This window comes from Cucurbita pepo, chromosome LG15, assembly GCF_002806865.2.
Source record: "Cucurbita pepo subsp. pepo cultivar mu-cu-16 chromosome LG15, ASM280686v2, whole genome shotgun sequence".
NCBI classification, from domain to species: Eukaryota; Viridiplantae; Streptophyta; class Magnoliopsida; order Cucurbitales; family Cucurbitaceae; genus Cucurbita; species Cucurbita pepo.
In genome coordinates, this window is record NC_036652.1 from 4,178,559 (window position 1) to 4,190,099 (window position 11,541).

Here is an 11,541-nt window from a genome sequence, read left to right on the forward strand (position 1 = left end):
TTCTGATCGTAAGCGTTGAAATCGTCAAATTTCAACATTGCTCACAAAGTTGTCGAAAAGTTATCGACTGCTACTCTCGTACATGCAGTGCTATAGGCTATCTTTCTTCAACATTCAAGAACGAGAACTACTTCCTAGGGGATTATTAGGATATCGGAAAGTAAAGGAAGCTTTTCGAAATTGCCCTAAAACACTAGCAAATAGTCGTCGTTGTCACCCCGATGTTTGTCAAACAAAACTGGCCAAAAAATGAAACAAGTTTTGGGTGCTGGCTGCCGATCGTAAGCGCCGAAATCGTAGAGTTTCCACCTTCCTCACAAAATTTTCGAAAAATTATCTACTGCAATTCAGTTTTTATCAAACGGTCCAGTCAGAGTTTCCAAATTAGGGTTTCGGTTTTAATCCTGTATGTGCAGTGTTATAGGCTCTTTCTTCGACATTCAAGTCTAAGCACTTCTTCCGAGGGAAATATTAGGATATTGGAAAGAGAAGGCAGTTTTTCGAAATTGTCCTAAAACGTGAGCAAATAGCCGTCAATGGCACCCTGACGTTGGTCGAATGAAAACTAGTCGGAAGAAAAACTATTTTTGGGTGTTGGCGGTCGATCGTAAGCGTCTAAGTTGTCGAGTTTCAACGTTCCTCATAAAATTATTGAAAAATTATCTACTGCAACTAAGTTTTTTTTCAAACGGCCTAGTTGGGGTTTCCAAATTAGGGTTTCAATTTTAATCCCATACGTGCAGTGCTATATGCTCCCATTCTTCAACATTCAAGTCCGAGCACTGCTTCCCAAGAAAATATAAGGACATCAGAACTATCCTAGAATGCGATCAAATAGACACCGATGACACCCCAATGTCGGTTGAACGAAAACGAGCTGGGAGAGAAACAAATTTTGGGTGTTGGCTACCAATTGTAAGCGTCAAAATCTTCGACATTCAAGTCTGAGTACTACTTACCAGGGGAATATTATGACATCAAAAAGATAAAGCAATTTTTTTGAACTGCCCTAGAACGCGAGCAAATAACTGCCAATGGCACCCCAACATCGGTTGAACGAAAAAAGGATGGGAGCAAAACTATTTTTGGGTACTGGTTGTCATCGTAAGCGTCGAAATCATTAAGTTTCAACGTTCCTCACAAAATTGTCGAAAAATTATCAACGGCGACTAAGTTCGTTTCAAACGGCCCAGCCAAGGTTTTCAAATTAGGGTTTCCATTTTAATCACGTACGTGTAGTGCTATAAGCTCTTTTCTTCGACATTCATATTCGAGCACTGGTTCCTAGGGGAATATTAGGACAATGAAACGAGAATGCAAATTTTCGAAATTGCCCTAGAACACAAGCAAATAGTTGTCGATGGCACCCCGATGTCGGTCGAAAGAAAAATAGTCGGGAGCGAAACAATTTTTGGGTGCTAGCTGCCAATTGTAAGAGTCGAAATCTTCGATTTTCAATGTTCTTCACAAAAATTGTCAAAAATTGTCAAAAAATTGAGTTGCAGTCAATAATTTTTTTCAAATTGCCCAACCAAGTTTCCAAATTAGGGTTCGTTTTAAATTCAATACGTGCAGTACTATAGGCTCTCTTTCTCGGACATTCAAGTCCAAGCACTGGAAGAGAAGGCAACTTTTCAGAACTAGCCTAGAATGTGAGCAAATTTTTGGAATTGTCCTAGAACGCGAGCAAATAATCGCCAATGGCACCCCGACGTCGAACAAAAAACGGCCGAGAGAGAAACCATTTTTGGGTGCTGGCTTCAGATTATAAGCGTTGAAATTGTCGAAAAATTATCGACTGCGATTTAGTTTGTTTCAAACGGCCCAGCCAGGGTTTCTAAATTAGGGTTTCGGTTTTAATCTCATACATACAGTGCTATAGACTCTCTTTCTTCGACATTAATGTTTAAGCACGACTTCCAAGAGGCATATTAGGACATTGGAAAGAGAATGGAGCTTTTTGGAACTGCTATAGAACGCGAGTAAATAGCTACCGATGACACCCCAACGTTGGCGGGAGCGAAACCATTTTTGGGTGATGGTTGCCAATCTTAAGTGTCGAAATTGTCGAGTTTCAACATTCCTTACAAAATTGTCGAAAAATTATCCACTCCAACTTAGTTTTTTACAAACGGCCCAACCAGAGTTTCCAAATTAGGGTTTCAATTTTAATCCCATACATGCAGTACTATAGGCTCTCATTCTATGACATTCATGTCCGAGTACTTCCCAGGAGAATATTAGGATATCAGAAAGAGAAGGGAGCTTTTTAGAACTTCCCTAGAACGCGAGCAAATAGTCGTCGATGGCACCCCGACGTCGGTCGTACAAAAACTAGCTGGGAGCGAAACTATTTTTGGGTGCTGCTGCCAATTATAAGAGTCGAAATCGTCGAGTTTCAATGTTCTTTACAAAATTGTCAAAAAATTATCGACGGCTACTCAATTTTTTTCAAACAGCCCAACCAAATATCCAAATTAGGGTTTCGATTTGAATCTCATACATGCAATGCTATAGGCTAATAAGAGCTAACGTCCAACAATGGAATGAAAAGAAATACAAGACTCATTACTTGATTAGTATTACTGCCATGGTAGCTTCAAAACTAAATTACCTCTTTTCCTCCCCTTAAACCAAATAATTTAAGTGGGTTAAACTTAAATTAGACTCCAAATAATTTAAACTAACTAAAAGGTAGGCATACTAACCTTAAATACTTTCTAAGAGTTGAATCTAGTGAAAAAGGGTCCAAGCGTAACAAACTCAAGCCAGAGCAACAGAAATGTCGGTCTGGAGTCGTCAGAAAGTGTATTCTCTGATTGTTTTGAACCACTCAAGTGGGATAAAAGGAAGTAAGGAACCTCCCTTTTATAGTGGAGCCTAACATAGCCGATGTGAAACATATCCGGTGTGAGGCAACTTTTATTTTGTTTTTTTCTCCCTAACTTTGGGTGGCACTCACATTCTCAATACACTTAATGGATTACAAAAATACTAAATTGATTCATTCATAAGCATGGAATCCGTTGGTTTAGGGCTTGAGCGATCTCGAGAGAGGGAGAGTCCAAATACCTCGTCTTAAACATGGACATAAAGGCAACATGGACTAAATAAATCCATCAAACCCCACTAAATCACAATGCTTGAACATAATCTCACAGATTATAAGTAGAACATGCATAATAGTAGGTAGTACATGATGTCATTAAGTATTCAATCAGGCTTGATTTCCTTATACATTTCCTCCATGTGAGACCAAATTTCATCTCATCAATGAAATGTGCTAGTTCTCGAGTTGTCGAATGCTTAATGCTAGTTGAGAACTCATCCTCGACCCTGATTGCTAGTTGAGACTTAGCAAGTCGTGTAGAATGGGTCAATAAATTGAGCACATCTTTTTCAAATTTCATCTTTTTTGTTAGCTCTTTAAAAATTCCAATTCATGTGAGTTTGGGTTCATGTGCAATAAGAAGAGTAAAAACCCAACGATAAGAGTAAGGTCATTGTAAGTGAAATCCCATTCAATGAAGAAGCAAGCCACAATCAAGTGAGAAGAGAAATTTGTTTACAAAGATCGACTCCAATGCAAGTCTGCATCCACTGTGCAAGGATGAAAGGAAGAAGGAAAGAAGAAGAATGAAGCAACTTTAAGTGGTTCAACCAAAGTCTGCATCCACTGTGCAAGGAAGTGTGAGATCCGACATCGGTTAGAGAGGAGAACGAAACATTCCTTACAAGGGTGTGGAAACATATCCCTAGTGAACGCGTTTTAAAACCTTGAAGGGAAACCTAGAAGGGAAATCTCAAAGAGAAGAATATCTGCTAACAATAGGCTTGAGCTATTACAAATAGTATCAGAGACAGACACTAGGTGGAGTGCCAACGAGAGCGCTGGCACCCCAAGGGGGTGGGTTGTGAGATCCCACATCGATTGCAAAAGAGAACGAAACATTTCTTTTAAGGGTGTAGAAATCTCCCCCTAGTGGATGCGTTTTAAAACCTTGAGAGTAAGCCCAACAGAGAAAACTAAAAAAAGACAATAATTGCTAGGGTGGGCGGGAGGTCGTGTGCCAGAAAAGGGCGCTGGGCCCCCAATATGGTAGGTTGCGTTTTAAAACCTTGAGAGAGCCTAAAAGGGAAAACCTAAAGAAGATAATAATCGCCCATGGCACTTAAAAACCTAGTAGGCCTCCATGGCATTCAAGAGTGACTAAGGTAGCTAGGCGAGACGCCAGTTAGAGAGGTGTTACTGTTCCCTTCGTACTTAGGTGTGGTACTGTTGAGCTAGGCGAGATGCCAGTTAGGGATGTGTTACTCAGTGGTAGATCGACTACTCTGCATTGGGTTCGTCTTATGGTAAGATTTTGATCACGCGGGGTAGGTCAAAGTCTCCTGCATGATGAGTCCGTCCTATGTATTTATGAGGGAGCATCTCATTGCCTGCACGATGAGTCCGTCCTATGGAAGGACGTTGACCATGCAGTCCTCAAACGCTGAATGCCACTTTAAAGGTTAAGTCCTTCTACCCTGAGCTGTGTACGGAGAGTATTGAGACTCTAGGATCTAGAGCATAGTTGGTGGTTCTCTCGTAAACTTGAATGCGATTAAGAGCCTACAAGTAGGTTGCTTACTGAGTATATTTTTATACTCACTGTGTTTCCCCATTTTTTTTTTTCAGGTATCAGTCGAGGTGGGGAGGTGTTCGCAAGCTACACTGTCACATAGGGGTGTCGTTCCGGAGCATCAGTCTGTTTTCACATTTGGAGTCTTTTGTATTTTCTTTCATAATTTTATTTTTCGTTTGTAATATTTGAATTTAATTTTGTATTAATTTTGGTGTCATTGGCTCCTTTTTCTTACTTTAAAGTTTATCGGATTTCAATCTTCCATTTTTTCTTCTTCTTAATTTTATTTGTTTTCGCTTTTATTTATTTATATTTTTTTTAGTCTCAATTCAGTTTTCGAAGCATCAAAAACTGGGTTGTGACAAATTGGTATCAGAGCAGACAAGTATTAAATTTTGTAGACTCTTTTTCTAGGATAGAGAGTTGTACACCTCTTTGACTCTGCTCGACGACATGCCTCGCCACGACCAGGTATGCAATCTAACCATTTTTAATAGGTTTTGATATGATGTAAAACATGTGAACTTGATGTTTGTCTTGGGTTACGTGGTAGCTATAATTATTCCTTAGGGCGACAAATAATGAATGTTCACTCTATATGTCGATGCTATATTCGAGTTATTGTGAGGAGGCCGAGAGGGGTCATGTTATAGGTTACTAGCCTTAGGAAGACAGAGAGGTGACGCACAGAGGGTGAAACGTCCAAAGATGTACATGAGACTTTCTAAGGCCTAGGACAAGGTAAATTACCTAGGACCCAGCCTTCTGTGACCATAATTCTAGAGGTCAAGCATTCCTCTGTGGAGCGCATGTAGTAGGCCTAGACAGTATAGAGTATGCCTGGGAGCAAACCACATAGTAGACCCAAGCAATATTGCTCTTATAAGCAAGGGCAGCCACTGTAGGAATTAAGCACCCCTCAAGCAAACTATTTTCACAAGTGAGTTTGGTTAAGTTGGAAGTCGAGAAATAAGATTCACCAACATTGAGAGTGAAGTTATGGAGGTCATGGCTTCAGGTTTAGTTGGAGTCTTCACGAGTTAAGTGCCAGTTATGGACTTCCATAAGCATGATGTGCGCTTTATGCCACTAATGAGATATGAGGTGTAGGATATTTCTATTGATGGATCGCCTAATAGATAACAAGTCGCTTTGAACCTTGTTGGAGAGGACCAAGTCCAAAAGCAGCATGTGATTATCAAGACCATAGAATCGTGTTCTAACCTATTCTTTGGTCACGGCATGCATGCTCACAAGGTGGAGGACGTGGAACTGTCATGGTAGTCAAGTGAACCTCAGGCTCGAGAATAGCAGGAAAAAGGAGGCCAAGCTATGGCCATGCCTTCGCCGTCTGGAGGGAGAAAGTCTAGATGGGCGTTAGTAAGAACCAACCCTTGTTTAGGTTATCTGGATTACAAAGAGTAGAACTCTAGTTTCGCACACGAGTGTAATGTCATACTTGTGAAGCATTCTTGAGTATCGATAGAACTTCCAAACAACGTGATATTGGGAACTACCTATAGGATAGTGAGATGGTAACTTGTAAACATGTAAGACTAGCAGAGGCGTGATTGTCTTAGAAAAGACACTGGACGTAGCATCCTCAAAGTTTGAGGATAGCTACCAAATAAGATTTTTTTTTTCACAAAGTTCCCTAGGATCCCCTACAAGAACTTGAAAAGTTCACGTGTTCAAGCCAGTGATGAGATGTCACTACAAAAGGAGACGTGACTAAACCAACCATAAGTCACTATAGGGGCTAGCCTTGGTGAACGCATAGGACTTATGCAACTAGGTTCCCCAACCTTGGGGAAAATGGCCAAGGGCATCATGAAACAAGGTCACTATGACGTAAACTCAACCTAGGAGGTGGTGTGGGACCACGTAGGTTATGATGTAGACCCTATTTCTTTAGAAAGGTTTATTATCAAAAGATCGTTGTAGAGTCTACGAGAACCCACACATAATAACCTAATAGAACTACATACCATATGCATCTAAAATATGACCGTAACACAACAAACACATTTGAAACAAATACAAATTCTGTCTATCTAGATAATTCACTATTAAAGATAAACGGATAACTCTTTAATAGACTCTATATTATAACTTAATACATGCGATTCTGGTTTGCCATTAAACATGGTTTTTAGCTCGACATTATTTTCTCTTTTCCTTTTTCTCGTATGTGGTCTAATCACGTAACTAACGAAATAGAGAGCAACGCAAACCCATAAATATATTTTTGTTCTTTTTTTATAGAAAAATCTGAATATTACAAATCCTTTAGTTTATTAAATTCAAACAAATTATATTAATTCATTAAAATTTATGGTAATGTTTATTTTTAAACCAACGACGAGTCTTTAGATAGTCTCCCAACAAATCATAAGGTGAGAGTGAATTGATACAATTATTATAAATAGAATATATTATTAATTTATGTTCGTATATTTTATTGTCTCAAAATCAATATTAATTTAGAAACTAAATAAACCATCTCGTGCTCAAGCTACAAATATGTTTAGTAGCGGAAATATTATTCTTTATTTATGCATTATCTCAAACATATATATTTAAGACATTTTAGCCCTCGTGAGGAATTTGAACCACAAAACCGGCTATATTTATAAACAGTCGAACTCGTCCATGTTTAAGATCTTTGGTCACTGGACTTCCTGCTAACAATATCACTATCTGAAACTCAGGATGTTGCCTCTTTATAATATTTTCTACAGTGCTAGCTTGCATGAGATTTAGTTCTGGCCATGATTTTACTGAATCATACAAAAAAGAATGCATTAGGTAAAGACTAAAAGTATATTAACAAAGTAAGAACATAAGAAAATATTACCAAAAGATATACTTACGTACATACGCCATTTTAAAGTTGATATCTGTATGTTTACTTCGTTGTTGGTTGTGTAGCTCTATTTATAACCACTTAGGTTATTAGATAATCATGAAATTGAACATCTCGGGTATATATTCTTCCATTAAAAAGGTAAAAGGTTGTAACAAATAAAATAGAATATATATTTGTTTATATTATCTTAGTTCTTACTTTTGGCATCTAACAACGTGTAAATTTAATCTAATCTTAGTTCCATTCATTTTAATATTTCTATCATTTGAATTTTTCTTCAATTCATTATTTCAAAACCTCTAAGTAAATGGTTACAAATTTACCTTTATAATAACTAAATTATTATACTTGTGGTGAAGTTTTTAAACTCTAATTTGTTGCAATTTAATCCGTATACTATTTGTTTGGTAAGAATTTAGTACATAAACTTTAAAACATAACAATATAAATATTTTCTATAGTTTGAACGTTGTATTAATTTAGTCCCTATAGTAAAAAAAATTGTATTAGAAAAGCTACCAAGAGAATATTTTAAGTTAATGACTTTAATTTTAATTTTTCTCTTTTGGTGTAATAAAGATAAATGGAGAATTATTTTTATAATATTTTGTGGAAGTCATATAATTCCATATATATGCCTTACTATCCTTTTGGTAAAAGTAGCCTTTCTTAGTTATTGCCCCCAAACGGAACACGGAACACGAGAGACACGATTTTGTTAGTAATCAGAACTCTCTACAATAGTATGGTATTGTCCACTTTGAACATAAGTTCTCGTGACTCTACTTTGGGGTTCTACAAGAGGCGTCATATCAATGGAGATCTATTCCTTATTTATTAACGTATGATAATTTCCTAAATTTGTCAAAGTGAGACCCACCACCAATAATTCTCAACAGATTCATAACTAAGCAAATTTTGATTCTTATACATATAATCATAATCATCATAATCATGAACGCAACGACTCCCAAATAACATATTCATGTAAGGCATAACCTCATAGATATATGAACTCGCTTCTCAAGGCTTCAAATTACAAGAGCTATAGTAGATATTTTAAAAGAAAATAATGGAAAAATAAAAAAAAGTAGTCAAAAGTCAAAGTCAACTCAGGAGTATAGCCAAATTTAGACGCATTTATTTATGTGTATAGTTAATAAAATATGATGAAAATAAATTTGTTGGAATGTTGGTAGAAAACTATTGAATTTTAATGATGGTGTTAAAATATTTAGTAATAAAATATAGTTTACACATCTATCATATTTGATATTTTATTAGAAAGCAAATATGTAGATATTGATCTTCTTACCCTAGTATCTTTTTATTTAATCCTTCTAATTTATTTGATTATAAATAAGATAACTTTCTCACCCTTTAGGCATGGTGGATTAAGCAAACGTTCTCAGATGGAACCCAGTCGAGTCAAGTTACAAATAAAAAAGATATAAAAATTAGAAGAAAATAGGATAAAAATAACTTATGAAAAAAGGAACGCATGAACTCGAATACGCAGGCGACATGCATCAAGCACGAAGGGGGCGAACGCATCAGGCAACAACTTAGGATACATGTTTAGCAAGGAGCGTGGAATGCATCGGTGCCTAATGGGGATACTCGTCAACGTATGAAAAATCGAAGGGAAATTCGTATGCAGTCGAGGATAAAATGCGAGATATCGGGGTTGAATGTGCCAATTGAAAGCCCCACGTATCGCACCAAGAGAACAACTTATCCTCTTGAAGTGTGTGTGCACTCACGCGAAGGTCAAGCTCCTTCCCCTAGTAAACTATTAGTTTCTCTCTCTCCAGAACCTGAACCTTTACAGTCGGTAAAAGAGAAAGCAAGAGACTGAACTACTGATTCTTGGCCGCTTCCGTCTAAGAGAATCCCATCCTCAGTCTTTGCTGAGTCTGATATCAGTGGCGTATTTGAATCAGCCTGTGTATAAACAAATAGTCTTCGGAAAGACGCCTCTTTGTGAAAGAAAGAAGGAAGAAGATGACCTTGTTTACTGTTATCAAAGAAGGGAAAGAACAAGAACATCAGGGAATATTGTTGAATGGGCAGGCACACGTGGTCACCATCCATCCACAATTGAGTGCATGTGAGGTGAGATTTTTTTTGCTCGTTTTGACTACCATTCCTCTATTTTTTACCCCGATTTCAATACTAATCTTAACTTAACTTGAACTAAGGACTACCAAAGTAGTTTCAAAAAATTTATGGCTCTATATAAGTGGAAAAGCTAGCTCCGGAAGATACACTTTACTCAAGTAGCCAATTAGAGTTTCTTCAAGTAATACTTGGAAAAAACGCTAGGATGTGGTAGCATACAAAAAATATTTGTACATTATAACCATCTAAGCGTACAAAGTATGTTATGAAAAATTATAAAAATGCCCCTAGTATGAGAAATCAAAATGCATCTTTATTTTAATGCTTTCCACTGTGCTAGAAATGAGGATGAGTATTGTGATATGTGTTTTGGATGATTGATAGATGTTATCTTTCCCGTTGAATTTGTATGTATGATTAGAATATGAATTATGTGTTTTAGTTGATTGATAGGTTTATCTTCCTAACAAACCATGTGTGAGTGAACTAAGTTAAGATTGAGGCACCAGAGCTAGAGCGGATTCATGTTGACCTAGGCCTATACATTTCCAATAGATTGAGCACCATAAGATCATGAGTGAGGATCAGAGGTCTAAACCTTAATGCTTCCAGAAATTAGATTTTCCCTAATGAGTTAGTTTCGAGTGTCTTGAAAATGTGATATAAGAATTAAACCATCTAGACGCCCCTAAGAATCTAATATACTTCTATGACAAAGACAATAGAGAAATCTTAAAAGGCCTAGTAGTAGTGTGCACAGTGACATCGAAGGCTCCGCCTCTCATCTCCTCCGATACACCCTTTGGCTAGCAGTGATCTGTCAAGTGGTAGGAGTACAAGAGAAATATCATCGAGCCAGACCTAGGGTGGAAAGTGTAGCGTGTCGTTGTGATTAGATGCCTTTATCTTGTGGAAATGGCTAAGGGTCTCCTGAACATGGCCTTTGCGAGGTAAACCCGTCCTGAGAGTGGCTGTGGGACCATGCTAATAACCTAGTAGCTGGCAAACACACAAAGCCATATCCCCATACTCAGAGTGACCATATCTCTATGCCAACGTTTGCTAGTTAACCTTCCACAAATGATGTTAAGGCCATGTGATGAGAGCCAACAAGTAGATTGCTTACTAAGTATTTTTATTTTCGCCCCATTCTACATCTCTTTTTTAGGTGTTTGCTGACTATTGATTAAGGTGAGATAGCATTGGGGAGCTGCATAATCACAAAATTTGTCTGTCTTAGGGCATTAGTTTAGTCTATGTATTTGGCCATTTTATTTTTTATTTGAAATTGTATCTTGAACTCATTCTCCATTTGTAATAACTCAAACAACATCCACTTGTACTGATTTCAAGTGGTGTTGTTTAATTTTAATTGCGCAAAATCTTGTCATATTTTATATTTTATTGTTTTTTTTTAATTGCTTGACTTTTAATTTTATTCATAGTATGAGATTCTAAACCTAGAAAACTAGGTTGTCACAGTGACGTTGTAGTCCTTATACTATTTATACTCTTACCAATTTAGACTAGTTTACGATTAGAAGTTGCACCCTAATCATCCTTATGTAATACTAGTCAATCTATAGAATCATAACATACCCTAATCATGGTTCTACGATTAATGAAATGTAAAAGAAAAGCTAAGGCTCACTAATTCATCATGCAATACTCGAGGACCCATAGAAAAGCTAAGGCTCACTAATTCATCATGCATATACTCGAGGACACATCATATGATTCCAATCATATATTAGGGTATAATCAAGTTTTCTAATCTCCTAACATGTTTCTAGGAGAACTAGGAAGCAATAAATCATAATCATGAATAATCATCCTAAAGAAGTCATAAATATCATGCGAGAGTCTCAATATTGTGGACAGATCATTCAAAATCAAATTCTAATGACCGGAGGCCCTAAAACATGT

At 37.1% G+C, this 11,541-nt stretch overlaps 1 long non-coding RNA gene across 1 annotated transcript; it reads right to left on the reverse strand.

Moving 5' to 3' along the window:
* Positions 1-7,132: 7,132 nt before the first annotated feature.
* On the reverse strand, positions 7,133-7,542 carry LOC111811538. Its single transcript, XR_002817558.1, has 2 exons — positions 7,499-7,542; positions 7,133-7,405 (listed from the first exon to the last, which is right to left on the reverse strand). It is a non-coding gene; the product is annotated as an uncharacterized LOC111811538 (long non-coding RNA).
* Between the last annotated feature and the right edge of the window lie 3,999 nt (positions 7,543-11,541).